The sequence below is a fragment of the Chiloscyllium punctatum genome, chromosome 12 (genome assembly GCF_047496795.1).
Source record: "Chiloscyllium punctatum isolate Juve2018m chromosome 12, sChiPun1.3, whole genome shotgun sequence".
NCBI classification, from domain to species: domain Eukaryota; kingdom Metazoa; phylum Chordata; class Chondrichthyes; order Orectolobiformes; family Hemiscylliidae; genus Chiloscyllium; species Chiloscyllium punctatum.
The window spans coordinates 41,935,358-41,950,288 of NC_092750.1; the positions used below are offsets into that span (position 1 = coordinate 41,935,358).

The 14,931-nt window shown below is 39.4% G+C and overlaps 1 protein-coding gene across 2 annotated transcripts in view; it reads left to right on the forward strand.

Annotated features, from left to right (window-relative positions):
* synpra (synaptoporin a) overlaps positions 1-14,931 on the forward strand; it is a 377,164-nt gene that overhangs the window by 217,502 nt on the left and 144,731 nt on the right. The gene's annotated exons all lie outside the window — the stretch shown is intronic.

The following is a 14,931-nucleotide window of genomic DNA, read 5'->3' on the forward strand; positions in this document are numbered from 1 at the left end:
TGTGACTATAATAATTATGATACTTTTATTTCTGTTTTGTAAATTCCTCGACACTTCCTTGGTAACTATTTCTGTTTTACATATTTCAAAAATTCATCATTATTTATTGTTAACTGAGTTTTTAAAAATATGCATGACATATTATTTCATTTAGAATGTTCTTCTGGTTAGTTGCTTGTGGTGACCGTTGCTGCAGAATGTTTTGCTGTACGGAAACAACATAGAATCCCTCGAGATTGTGTATCTAGAAACCATAAAGAGAAATACACATAGGTTATATTTTTCAAATAACTAGTTTGCCAGTAGTTAAACATTTAAGAAGCCTGGACAACATTTTTCTAAATGCATTTTAATTTATCGATGGAACAATTACATAGCTTGCAAATAGATGGCGATAAGTCTCTAGAATTAGGTATACTAGACAGACTAGAGCTTTAAATGCTGAATTTCTTTCAACACAGTGTAAACTAAAACCAAATGCAAGCTCAAGGTAAGTATTGTAACCTGTTGCTGTCATGTTTGTGTAATTTTTATTGAAAGCATTTTTTTTTTCTTTGGTTTGCATTAAACTATGCAGTTGGGGGCAAGTTTGTTTTACAGAACAGCAGTAAGGAAGAATTTTGAAAAATACAGCAAAAACCCTGAATATATAGAGAGCAAAACATCTACTTTTAAACCATTTTATTTAAACTTGATATTTAAGGTCACAATATCAAAAGAGGTAAATTCAAGGATGCCTTTAACTGGAAAAAAACTTTCCAAACAACAGAGGTTTCTGTCCTTTAACAGAGGCTTCTTCATGTGTTTTGGTTTACACTTAGCAAGATTTCTTGAGTTAATTTATTGTAAATATTGTATCTTGGATATATTATCTTAAATACTAAATTAGAATACCCTACGACAGAATTTGGAATAAAAGTTTGTTTGAATTATTCTTTCTCAACACCTATTTTTCTAACACTACCTGGAAGATTGAATCATTCATTTCAGATAATGTAATCTATGCAGCAAAGACAATTTGGCTGTGCCACAGAAACAGCTTAATCTCCAAGGCAGTGCATAGAACTAATGCACTTATGAGAATTGGGAGTACTCAAATTAATTTCAAACATTATTTTGCTGTTCATATCTTTGCTCTAGTTTGTGCTTTATATTAGCAGTTTCATTTAATTATAACTAAAAATGATAGCGGAATTAATGTTTTACTAAAATTCACTGCAACATCATTGGGACGGAATATTGGCTTTACGTCTTAAAGCATAATTTACACTTCATGTCTGCAGAAACATGCATTAAGTTTCCAGACTTGATTTTACATAGTGTACTTTAAAGATGATGATAATCTGTCATCAGTGGTCTGGGGGAGGAAATAATTGGGAAACAGAATATTTACTGTTGTTTACTATTGTTTAGTGTTGTTTTAATTGAGATTATAATCATATGGAGCTTCAGGTGAGGGAGTATTGCTTGCAGTATCTTACCTGTCATATCAGTGTTCTGCCTTACCTCCGTTGATGGCATTCGGAAATGTTCATTGTGCTAATGAAGCCCAGACTTCCTGGTGTTTCTCCAATTTCTGCTGTAAACTCTACATTTCTCATTCCAGTCAGCAAAATTGACTTGCTGATACATTTGTGGAAGGGCAATGCTCCTTTTGTTATTAGTAGTGAACATGATGAGTTTTATGTTATTACTGAATAAATGATTATTGCATTAACAAATTACCCTTCTCCATTGTACTGCTCACAGCAAATTTACGAATAACTCAGATAATCTATTTACCTGATAATCACCTTGTTCAGGAAAGAAGCATTTATTTTGGCTAAAATTTTGCCTTGAATAATGGTGGAAGCTAAGAGCACTCACACTTATTTGAGAGTGGATTGGAATACATTTTCCAGGAATTTGTATTTGCACAGTTAAATGAAGAAATCTAGAATTTGCTGACCTGTTTATCTTGCTCCCTCATGAACTTACTGCTCCAATTCCTTGCCAAGAAACTCAATATTGAAATTCAAATTAGAGCATGATCATCTCATGATCTACAGTAATATGCAAGAAAACGGTAGGGCTAATGCACTCAGACCTAAGTGGATTTTTAACAGCATGGTAAATCTTAATTACTGACAAAAAAAAATCCTCCCTTTTACTAATATTTAATTTTAATGTATGCATCCTCATTCCTTCAGAATTGAATTATTTTTGGAATTTCTTTCAAAAGATCAGTCCACTTTATTTGTATCTTTGTTAACTTCACACTCTAATCCATCCACCAGTCCTTTCTTCTTTTACACTCCTAGTTTCTTAAAGGCAAGAAATGCAGTGGCCAACACTTAACCTAAAATATGGATAAAATCTTGGCCTTTGCCACAACAAAATACTAAATAAGCAACTCTCCTTTTGTGAGTCATTGGTTTTTGCCCAGAGTTCTATATACCTCCCTTAAAACAAGAGGTGGGCAGATGTGAAGTGAGTTGTATTCAGGTTTGAGTTTTTGTATATTTTACCTTTCCTTCCAACTCAACCCATACTTTTTAAAGTCAAAATTAACCATATAGTTTCTAGTTTTTTTTCTCTATTCAGTCATGGGACGTGGGTGTTGCTGGCTGGGCCATCATTGATTATTCCTCTCTGGTTCCCCTTGAGAAGGTGATGATAAACTGCCTCCTTGAGCTGCAGTAGTCCATTTGTTGCAAGTGCCTCCACAACACTGTTAGGGAGAGAGTTCTAAGGTTTTGACCAACCAGAGAAAGAACAGCGGTGTATTTGCAAGTCAGGAAGGTGAGTGACTTGGAGGGGAACTTAGAGGCGATGGTTTTCCTATTTCTCTACTGCCATTGTCTTTCTAGATGGAATGGTCATGGGTTTGGAAGATGCTATCTAAGGAACTTTGGTGAATACCTGCAGTACATTTTATAGGTAGTAAATAGTGCTACTACTGTGCATCAGTGTAGGATGTGAATGGCACCACATCCACAAACAATCAAGTGGGCTGCTTTGCCTTGGATGGTGTCAAGCTTCTTGAGTATTGTTGGAGTGCACACATCCAAGCAATTGGAGAACATTCCATCATACTCCTGATAATTGCTTTGGAGATGATGGAAAGTCAGGAGTTAGATTTACTTGCTGCAGGACTCTTTGCCTCAGACCTACGCTTTTAGCTATAGCTAATCCAGTTCAGTTTCTGGTCAATGGCATCTCCCCAAGTGTTGATGGTGGGAATTCATTGATGATAATGCATTGAATGTCAACTGGTGATGACTGGACTCTGTTTTGTTTGAGCTGCTTATTGTCTGACATTCATGGTGTGAATGTCGCTTGCCGCTTGTCAGCCCAAACTTGGATATTGTCAGGTCTTGCATAATTTGGACAAGGGTGCTTCAATATCTGAGGAGTTGCGAATGGTGTTGAATATTGTGCAATCATCAGCAAACATGCCAATTTCAGAGCTTATGATGAAGGGAAGGTCATTGATGAAGTGGCTGAGGATGATTGAGCCTAGAACACTAGCCTGAGGAACTCCTGCAGAGATGTCCTGGAGCTGAGAAGACTGATCTCCAACAACCACAACTATTTTCCTGTTTTGTGGAGGTGCTGGTCGAGTAGACAAGGCCAGAAATAACATAACACCAGGTTATAGTCTAACACGTTTATTTAAAATCACAAGCTTTCGGAGCTCTGCTCCTTTGTCAAGTGATGTAAAGGCAAGTGTACAAGCACAGACTAATTAAGGTAAAGAGATCATAAGTTCATAACTTCAGAAGTTCATATGATCACTCTACATAATCAGTTTGTACAGTTTTGGATTACATGTTACTTTGGTTAGACCTTCAGCATGCGGCTGTTATATCCATCATGTTATTCCAGCCATTCGGTTTGTCTCCATACTATCTTTTTTTAAAATATTTTGTAATTATCTCTCTGCATCAATTAATAGGATCATAAGTCATCCCTTCACTTGCTATTCAGCTGTTGACTCTTTACTCACACTATCTGACACTTTCGATTACCTGTAGATTCTTATTATCCAGCCTGTCATCACATTAACCACACCATTTGTACTATTTTTTCATCTCTCTGCCTATAAATTCTGTGCCTGTGTGCTTCCCTTCACTTCACCTAATGAAGGGGCAGCGCTTTGAAAGCTTCTGATTTCAAATAAACTTGTTTGATTAAAACCTGGTGTCATGTGATTTCTGACCACCTTCCTGTGTGCCAGGTGCACAATGTTGCAGCTGTACTGGTACAGTTTGACTAGGGTTCAGCACGTTCTTGGGCACAAGTCATCAATATTATTACTGGAATGTTGCCAGGGCCCATAGCTTTTGCAGTATCCTGTGCCTTCATCCATTTTTGATGTCAAGTGGAGCTCATTACATTGGTTGAAGGCAATGATGCTGGAGACCTCTGAAAGTGTCTGAGATGGATCATCCATTTGATACTTCTGGCTGAAGATTGTTGCAACTGCTGTAGTCTTAGCTTTTGGGCTGTCCAATCATTGAGGATGGGGATATTTGTAGTATATTGGCAAGTAGCACTTGAGGAATTATCCAAATCACCATACTTCATTTGTGGCACTTTATTGGTCCAATTATAATGTAATTTCAAAACCAGTTGGTGGTGATTACCTTTGCAACTCAGTGATTTTGTTTGAGGTCCCCAAAAGCACTTTTCAATTTTAAGTTGTGAACCACTGTCTGGAGCAGGTGATCTGATTAATAGGTCCTCTTTCAAGTCTGCAAACAACAAAACTATTTACACTAACTATTTATTCCCACAAGTGGAATCAACTAAATATTCAATTAATTTCTTTTCATTCTTTGAAACTCAGAAGCTAGCAGGCCAGTATCAGAGAATAATAAGGTGTTTATCTCCCATCAAAGGAAATTACTGCAGGTGCAGGCATTGTGAAATAAAACCAGAAAATGCCAGAATACCCCATAGATCATTCTCCTCCTGCAGAGAGAGGGAGAGAGAGAGATATAATTAACATTTTGTTTGATGACTTAACTGTTTCTCTGTCACCACAGATGCTATCTGACCTATTGAATATTTTATTATTTTCTGTTGTTGTTAGAATCATAGAATCCCAAGAGTGGAAAGATACCATGCATCCCATCAAGTCTGCACCCACCCAGAAGACCTTCATTCCCATACCCAGACCCTCTACCCTAACCCATAGCCCCGATATTACAATGGTTAATGAACCTTATCTGCACATCCCTGGACACTACGGGATAATTTAGCATGGCCAAACCACCTAACCCGCGCATTTTTAGTCTGTGGGTGGAAAAAGGAGCACCTGGCAGAAACCCACGCAGACACGAGGAGAATGTGTAAACTCCACACAGATTGTCACCCAAAGCTGAAATCTAAGCAGGATCTCTGGAGCTGTGAGGCAGCAGTGCTAACCCCTGAACCACTGTGATGCCCCAAGTTGTTGAGATATTATGATTGGAAGATTGCCTTCTCTTATTGGACAATGATGTGAACGTGAAACGTAATAATGATTTTTGGCTTCTGTTATTAGAAGCATCAAAACAAAATGCAAATGTAGGTAATGTTATTGACTAAGACGCATTCACCTTCACTCGGTGTTATTTTACATCTCTGGTTTTCAAACTACTGGATATATTCCCAAACATCTGGGAGATCGCTTTCCAACTCTTTATGTAACTGACTAAAGTTTGTCCAGGAGATGACTCTGATCCTGATCCCATTGAATATTTAACTTTGTAAGACTTTATTTTCCTCTGAGGTAGAAGCAGATCTAGTTCTTGCTTGAGGGAATTCAGTGAATAGGTGAGAAAGGCAAAAGCTGACAGCTTGCTTCTTCCTTGGATTAAAAAAAATCTTCTAATATCTAATCTAGATCTGATCTTATATAACTTAAAATTATGATCCCTGGTCCACCCTAACTGATGAATTGGATCAGTAAGATAGTCTATTCTCTTCGTGATCTGTTAAATCTCAGTAAGATATGGTAAACCTATGTCTTCAGTAACAGTTTAGTTAGTGCTAATTTAGTGTAAAATTCATTCGATTCCAAACTATTTTACTCAGTTTTGTAAATGAATATTTCAGTATGCCTCCAAATCAAAATACAGAACATTTCACTTTGAATTTCTGGTTGGTGTGATGTCGATACATTGTTGATTAGAACATAGCCATTTGCTTAAGTCTAAAAGGGCAAAGGAATAGGTTGATGATATCTAATAGCTATGGATTGACAAGGGTTTGCTGCGATCCTAATGGAATTCAAACAGCTCTGATTGAACAACCTACCATCAGAACTTGGTAAACATTCCATAGATTGTCCACCTAAGACCAACTGTTGTGAACTTATACATTACCTGAACTGGGAAAATCTCAAGCCTCAGTGATAAAATTGCTATGCCTGCTCCCAGCAATGAGGCAGGCTGTCTAAACAAGAATCAATAGACCAGCTGAATTCAGGTGAAAATACTAGATGTTTCATGATGTTCGATGTGGCTTTGATTTTCCATGTCCTGATGTGTTCAAGCAGCATCACAAACAGTTGAACTCACTCTAAAAGGTGTCAATATGTTATCAAATCATGAATGTGAACTTGTTCTCACATCAAGCATTCACCAAGGCATTCTAACAGTTGTGTCCTAAGTCTGGATTTTAACTGTTTGTTTCCAGTGTGATTGAAAATGTGCAGGGTAGGTTCTGACTTATCAATCAGCTTGATATACCTCTATGTTGTCCTCAAACACATCATTTGTGAAACATCAAATAGAAGGGAGATAATGCACAACCTTCTCTACTTATCAACTAAGATAGGGAGAGAGAGGAAAATTATTTGTCCAATCTAAGCTTTCGTAGAGAATAACAGCAAAACACTGTAGATGCTAGAAATCTGAAATAAGAGGAGAGAATTCTGGAGAAAGCCAAGAGGTTTGGCAGTATGTTTGGAGAAAATGTGAGTTAATACTTCAAGTCTGATGTGACTCTTCTTTGTGTTCTTCACAACGGACTGAGGCCCAGTTGCTAGACTGCAAGGACACAAATGCCCAAAACCTGGTAAGACCAAGCACCTGCCTGACTGTGACAAGCCCCTTTGACTTGAGTTGCTTAGTCCCCTTGACTGAGTGTGGAGGCAACTCCTGCCTAAGTGTAGTCCTCCTTAACCCCACTAAAGACTGGTCCCCTTTCACTTTCAGACATCAGCATTTGGCTGAAGCAAATGTGTGTATTTGCTGGCACATTTTACAGTAAGTGTAATATTGATGCAGCACTGTGTCATACAGCAAACTATCTACTTCCTTGACTGTTCAGTGCTCAGAGTTCTGACAAATTGCCTGCCTCTCCCTCTATGAAAAAAAAGCAATGCAAGCCACAGAGACTGTCGGCCTTTACCTTAGCAGTGAGGATCTTGTGCACTGAAACAAAATGCAAGCCACATTGGTTGGCAGCCTCCAAGTAAATGCTAAGAAATAAAACTAGGAGCCATGAGGTGCATTCTGCGTGGATATGTGAGTTTTATATGTCTATCTATGTGCAAAGTGACCTGAAAGAAGCATGCAGTTCATAAGTATCTGGATCTGGATGAAATCCGAAAAGGCTGAAGTGGTGTTTTGAGTTGTTCCAAAATCATCCCTAATGATATGCTTTAGCAATGTTGACTTACACGGATGAAAGGATGGTGTCCATGGAGCAAACAGGGAAATGGTATAGAAAAGCAAGTGGCGAGATGCTGCTGCCAGGTAACTGCTCTGACTTGCATGTCAGGAATTGGCACCTTCTTTACGTCTGCATAAAAATGAGACAGCATCAGGTAATAATGAGATGCAAATACCATGGAAATAAGGTATTCACCATTCATTAATAAGATCCAGAACCTGCATCAATAACACATTATGGAGGATCAAGCAGAGTGTGGTTTAGACTTCAGCTCCTCAATGGTAGTAAGTCATGCCCTCGAGAGCTCTCAGTTAATCAGATTGGACCATGGCTCTGACAATTTGAGCAGCACCAAAACTCAGTTACGGGCACTGCTGAGACTGTCAGAAAGCCTGAGGAAGAAATGTAATAGATCCTGGGTTAAGGTAAATCCTGAGCTTTTAGGATGTAAGGGGATCAGGGAGCCCAGAAGTAAAGGTATGATGAGGGTGGGCTGGCTTGGAAGGCCAGTTGAGGAGGAGCAAGGAGATGGTAAGATCTTAGGAATATGCTCTCCATGCATCCAAGGCACCCACTAAAAGATTCACCCCAGGCTTAATAACCAGGCTTTTCAATATCACTCGCATGCCATAGACAATGTATCATTGTTATCACGCTCAATTGTTCAATTGTTAACAAGCTCAAAATGGCCAGTGGGCTGCAATCTTGCCACATGGTTTGAGAGTGGATGGGAAGGTGGTTGGCTGGTTACCCTAGTCGCATACTACATGTTCACATCCACTGAAAATATGCCAGCTAAGGAACTGTTAAATCCAATTCAAAAACTTTCATTTTCCTCCAACTTCAGAATGTGTAATTTTCATAGCTGAGTACACAGAAGTTGCTAATATGGTTTATCTGGCAGAATTTTGCTGCAGAAATTGGATTCAAACTTTTCTATTATTATGCTGCAAGCCACATCTAACATTGCTTTAACATTGCAAGACTTTACAATTCTATTTAAATGAAGTCCACAGGCACTCAATATGTCGGTTTTCATAACTGCTATTTTGACTACCAGTATGAAAGTGAACATAGAAAGATTCAACAATTCTGCAACTCTTGATATCAGTGTCTACAGATGGCTGCTTACATATATCTCCTATAATTACATCAAAGGGGTGATTTATCATATGCCTACATTTGGCTTTTAATAGATTGAAATTTGTGAGGAGAGTGCATTCGGATATTTATGCCTTAGGTTTATCAATTACAGTTTCAGGTGAACTGCAGAATATGTTCTTCAGGATTTTTGATAATTGTATTACAATTGGAATACCACTGGTTGAATCCTGTTGCACAAATGTTGCACTTTAGCATTGTGCAAGCTATTTAATAATCAGATAGTCACTGTTTGTCATCATGGTGAGATATATTTATATATATTTATCGTGATTGCCATATCGAAATTGAAAATTGATTTAATTTGAAAAAAGTGAAAAGACATTATTCGACTGTATGAAAGTGACAGAGAAGTGGATATTGTAGATACAAACAGATTTATTTGAAATTAGAACATAATGTAAAATGTAAGTGTTCTAAAGTAAAATTTAAGGTTAAATATGTTGCCTAGCTGTGAGAAGTCGTGATATGTGGTAGTCAGTGCACTGGTTAGAGTCACACCTGGCACAAAGGCAGATGGTTGTGGTTGTGGAGGGTCAGTCATCTCAGCTCTAGGACATCTCTGCAGGGGTCACTCAGGATAGTGTCCTCGGCCCAAACATCTTCAGCTGCTTCACCAATGACCTTCCCACTGTCATAAGGTCAGAAGTGGGGATGCTCACCGATGATTGCACAGTGTTCAGCACCATTCGCGACTCCTTAAATATTGAAGCCATCCATGTTCAAATGCAACAAGATCTGGACAATATCCAGGCTTGGGCCAACAAGTAGCAAGTAACACTTGCGCCACACAAATGCCAGACAATGACCATCACCGATAAGAGACTCTCTAATCACCTCTTGACATTCAACGGTATTACCATTACTGAATCCCCCACTGTCAACATCCTTGGAGTTACTATTGACCAGAAACTCAACTGGACTCACCACATAAATGCAGTACCTACAAGAGCACGTCAGAAACTAGGGATACAGTGGTGAGTAACTCACCTCCTGACACCCCAAAGTCTATCCACCATCTACAAGATACAAGTGAGGAGTGTGATGGAATACTCCCCACTTGCTTGGAAGGGTGCAGTTCCGACAACACTCAAGAAACTTGACACCATCCAAGACAAAGCAAACCACTTGAGTGGCACCACATCTATAAACATTCAATCCCTCCATCATCAGCACTCAGTAGCAGCAGTGTGTACTATCTACAAGATACATTGCGGAAATTCACCAAAAATCCTTAGACAGCACCTTCCAAATGCACAATGACTTCCATCTAGAAGGACAAGGGCAGCAGCTAGTTAGGAACACCAGCAAGTTCCCCTCCAAGCCACTCATAGCTATGACTTGGAAATATACCACCGTTCCTTCACAGTTGGTGGGTCAAAAAACCTGGAATTCCCTCCCTACCAGCATTGTGGGTCAACCCACAGCAAGTGGAATGCAGCAATTCAAGAAGGCAGCACACCACCACCTTCGCAAGGACAAACAGGAATGGGCTATCAATGCTGGCCATCCAGCCATGCCCAAGTCCCACAAATGAATTTTTGTAAAAGTTAGCAAATGGTTCATGTTGTGCAAAGGTCTCAAACAATTAATACTTAAGTGTATTTTAAGCAGCACCTATTATGATGATGTCATATGATCCTGAAGGGGAGCAGCTTAAGAACTTGGAGGAGTAAGTTGTCATCTAGATCTTCTTTAAGTTTCTTTAGTTATGTCTGTCATACTAATGAAACTGGTAACTGGTTGTTAGAACATAGAACATAGAGCAGTGTTGTGCCGAGGTTTAATCCTAATGTAAAATATACTAACTTAACCTACGGACCCCTCAACTCACTGCTATCCATATCATGTCCAGCAGTCACTTAAATGTCCCTAATGACTCTGCTTCCACCACCATTGTTGGCAATGCATTCCATGCATTCACAACTCTCTGCGTAAAGAACCTTCCTCTGACGTCTCCTCTATACCTTTCTCCTAATATCTTCAAACTATGACCCCTCGTATCAGTCAATCCTGCTCTGGGGAAAAGTCTCGGGCTATTGATTCTATTTATTCCTCTCATTATCTTGTATATCTCGATCAGGTCTCCTTTCTTCTTCCTTCTCTCCAGAGAGAAAAGTCTGAGCTTATTCAACCTTTCTTCATAAGGCAAGCCATTCAGCCAGGCAGCATCCTAGTAAACCTTCTTTACACCATCTCCGAAGCCTCTGTATCTTTCCTTTCGTATGGCGACCGGAGCTGGACACAATATTCCAAGTGTGGTCTCACCAGGGACTTGTAGAGTTGTAGCAAAACCTTGCAGCTCTTAAACTCGATCCCCCTGTTAATGAAAGCCAAAACACCACATGCTTTCTTAATATTCCTGATGAAGGGCTTTTGCCCGAAATGTCGATTTCGCTGCTCCTTGGATGCTGCCTGAACTACTGTGCTCTTCCAGCACCACTAATCCAGAATCTAGTTTCCAGCATCTGCAGTCATTGTTTTTACCTGCTTTCTTAATAACCCTATCCACTTGGGTGGCAACTTTGAGGGATCTATGTACTTGCACACCCAGAACCCTCTGTTCCTCCACACTGCCAAGAATCCTGTCTTTAATCCTATATTCAGCATTTGAGTTTGACCTTCCAAAATGCATCACTTTGCATTTATCCAGGTTGAACTCCATCTGCCATTTCTCTGCCCAGCTCTGCATCCTGTCTATGTTGCGCTGCAGCCTGCAGTAGCCCCCTATACTATCGACGATGCCTCCAACCTTTGTGTCATCTGCAAATTTACTAACCCACCCCTCAACCTCTTCATTCAAATCATTTATAAAAATTACAAAGAGCAGAGGCCCAAGAACAGAGCCCTGCGGGACCCCACTCAACACTATCCTCCAGGCAGAATACTTTCCGTCTACAACCACTCTCTGCCTTCTGTCAGCCAGCCAATTCTGAATCCAGATAGCCAAATCTCCCTGTATCTGATACTTCCTGACTTTATGAATGAGCCTACCATGGGGAACCTTATCAAATGCATTACTGAAGTCCATATAAACCACATCCACTGCTCGATTTTCGTCAACCTGTCTTATCACCTCCTCACAGAATTGTTGCCAAGAAATAATCCACATCCAGTTTATGACAAAAGCTTTTTCGCATCAGACCATCTAATGATATACCAAACAAATCTATAAATCCCCATCAGGAAAGAAGATGATGGCAGCAAATCAACTCGATAGCTCATACAGCATGATGAACAATGGTGAAGGTTCACTTTATAACTGTTAAAGAGAAAGATACCTTTTTAAAAAAAATCACTGAATGAATACATGGCTGACAGTAGCATTGAAGGTGTAAAAATAGAGTGGTGGTAGGTTAACCAATGGAGAACAAGATATTGACAGAAATATTGAGCCTTTTGAAACATCATGTCAGTGAAAACAACTGGCAAGTAATGTTCAATGTGTGGACAAATATAAATATTCTAGAATTATGTTCACTTTACCATTGTATGACCAGCTAGTCTGTTAAAAAAAATCCTCAGGAATAGGGTTAATAGGTTTAAATATTTCTCTTGTTGCAATCTTTATTTGTTTTCTAATATTGTATGCATGTGTACCCTGGCATCTTGCATTGTTGGAATAGAGTTAGATTTGTTCATAGCAACTTCAGCAGCTACTTTTTGAATAGCCAAGTGTTTTCAGTAGCTTGTGTGCTTCATGGAATTGATGACTACCAATACTTGCTGAAGTGCTGAAAAATAAAACATCAATTTATCACATTCGCAACAACTCCATGGATTTAACATGAAACTATTGAACATCAGATCCTTTTTGGCTACCATATGGAAAAATATGTAAATGTAATCTAATCACTCACATATTATTCATGTGTAAACTGAAGAACCTTTTGCAAAATGGAATAAGTTTTCTTAGGACTTTTTACAATATGTACAATTGATCAGCACTAAATACAGTTAAAATATAATCAGTGGTAATGTAGCCATTGCTGTTGTAGTCCAGCTGTTCTCAAACAATAATGCTCATAAAAACCAAAATGGTAAGGTGTTCTGTAATTAGGCTATATGTCCTGCACACAGAGGAACTTCAATTGTCCGACATTTGATTATCTGAATTTCGGATTGTCTGACAGTGTCTCAAGGTCCCGATGCTTGGCTAAACTATGTTATCTGGCATTTGATTATCCGGCATTCGATTAACCGAACAAAATACTCCCCGACTGTGAGCTTCGGATAATCGAGGTTCCTCTGTATTCTAAAAACTGACTTGAGCTCCATTTGGATCATTCAAACTGGCATCAGATGTTGAGTTAGTGAGGGTAAAATCAACCAAGTTTTCAGATATCCACCAAGTTATCTTGCTGGCAAATGCATAATAGTAAATGTTAATTGATGAAGGGGTGGGGTTGAGCTCTGAGAACATTCATGAAGAAGAATGTAGTAATTGGAATGAGGTGGATCTTATTGACTATGAGATCCTTTATTGGAGATTGTTAACCTGGGCCAGTCAGGGAGCCCTTAGCTGACAAATATAAACAGGGAATTCCCCCTCCAACTCTATTTTGATTTAGTCCCTACCCTCCCCTCCACTGTTTTGCTCACACAGCATTGCCCTTTGATGTGAAGGGCAGTGCTTGTCACTGGCCACTCGGGTGTTTTTCATATCTTCCTGGTGGTGGAAATTGAATAAAGATTCGTGCACTTTGTGTCTTTCACTGTGTCTCACACCTGCACACATACACCATGGGTGCTGGGGAAAAAATAAGCACTGCCGCACTTAGGCGGTAGTGTGGGGGTTAAATGAAAAAAAAAATAAACAGGAGTGTATGATAAAAAAAAGAAAAAAAGAAAAGAAAAAATATAAACAGGGAATTCCCCCTCCAACTCTATTTTGATTTAGTCTCTACCCTCCCCTTCATTGTTTGATCACACAGCATTGCCCTTTGATATGCAGGGCAGTACTTGTCACTGGCCACTCGGGTGTTTTCCCCCCTTTTGGAGATTGGATCAGTGTGTGACTGTGTGTGTACGTGCAAGGACTCTTCTCCTCCTTGAAGGGGACTGTCCCTGTTGCTGCTTGGGGCCTGCCTCACTGCTGCTGCCTGGGACTTGCCTTGGGGCCCCTCCCCAGGACCTCCACCACTGCTGCTGTTGCCTGAGGCCCACCTAAAGAAAAATGAAAAAAATATATAAACAGGGAATTCCCCCTCCAACTCTATTTTGATTTAGTCCCTACCCTCCCCTTCATTGTTTGATTACACGGCATTGCCCTTTGATGTGAAGGGCAGTGCTTGTCACTGGCCACTCTGGTGTTTTCCTATCTTCCTGGTGGTGGAAATTGAATAAAGATTCGTACACCTTGTGTCTCTCACTGTGTCTCACACCTGCACACACACACACCATGGGTGCTGGGGAAAAAATAAGTGTGGGGGTTTAAAAAAAATTTAAAAAAAACAGAGCTATCACACAGCACTGCCCTTGGATGTGAAGGGCAATGCTTGTCGAAAAGAAAAAAAATATAAACAGGGAATTCAGAATCTTCTTACTGACTTGGATTTGGCTGTCCCCAACCAGTGTCATGTGTTCCTGTAAATGAAGGGTGACTTGGTGATGGGATACTGTCTCTGTGCAGTTTTTTCCAAAGAGATATAGCTATCTCACTGTCAAGTAATGTGGTGGTTGAGCATGTGGAACTGTAACCAAGAATTGCTGGATTCTGCGTAGAACATAGAAATCTGGAAAAACATGTTATTTTATACTGTCCTAACCATCCAACTGGCTTCCAGAATGCCATAACTCTGTAGAGCTCCAAAAGGCATGGATTTAAAATAATTGCTAAAAGGCTGGAGGAAAATTGTTTTTATTTTTGTGCACTGCGTTACAATTTCAACTGGAAGAATGGCATTAACTGATTCAGTTGTAATTTTCAAAAGGGAATTACATTAGCCCTTTACTTTTAATGGAAAACAAAATGAGAGCAAGGGGATTAGAGCAGGGAGTCTTGACTAATTAGACAGCTCTTTTAAAGTGCTGGTATATGCATGATGGACCAAATGGCATCTTTTTCACGTTATTTTTTGTCAACTTGTTTGAGCATGTTATGCCACACCTCCATGACAAGTT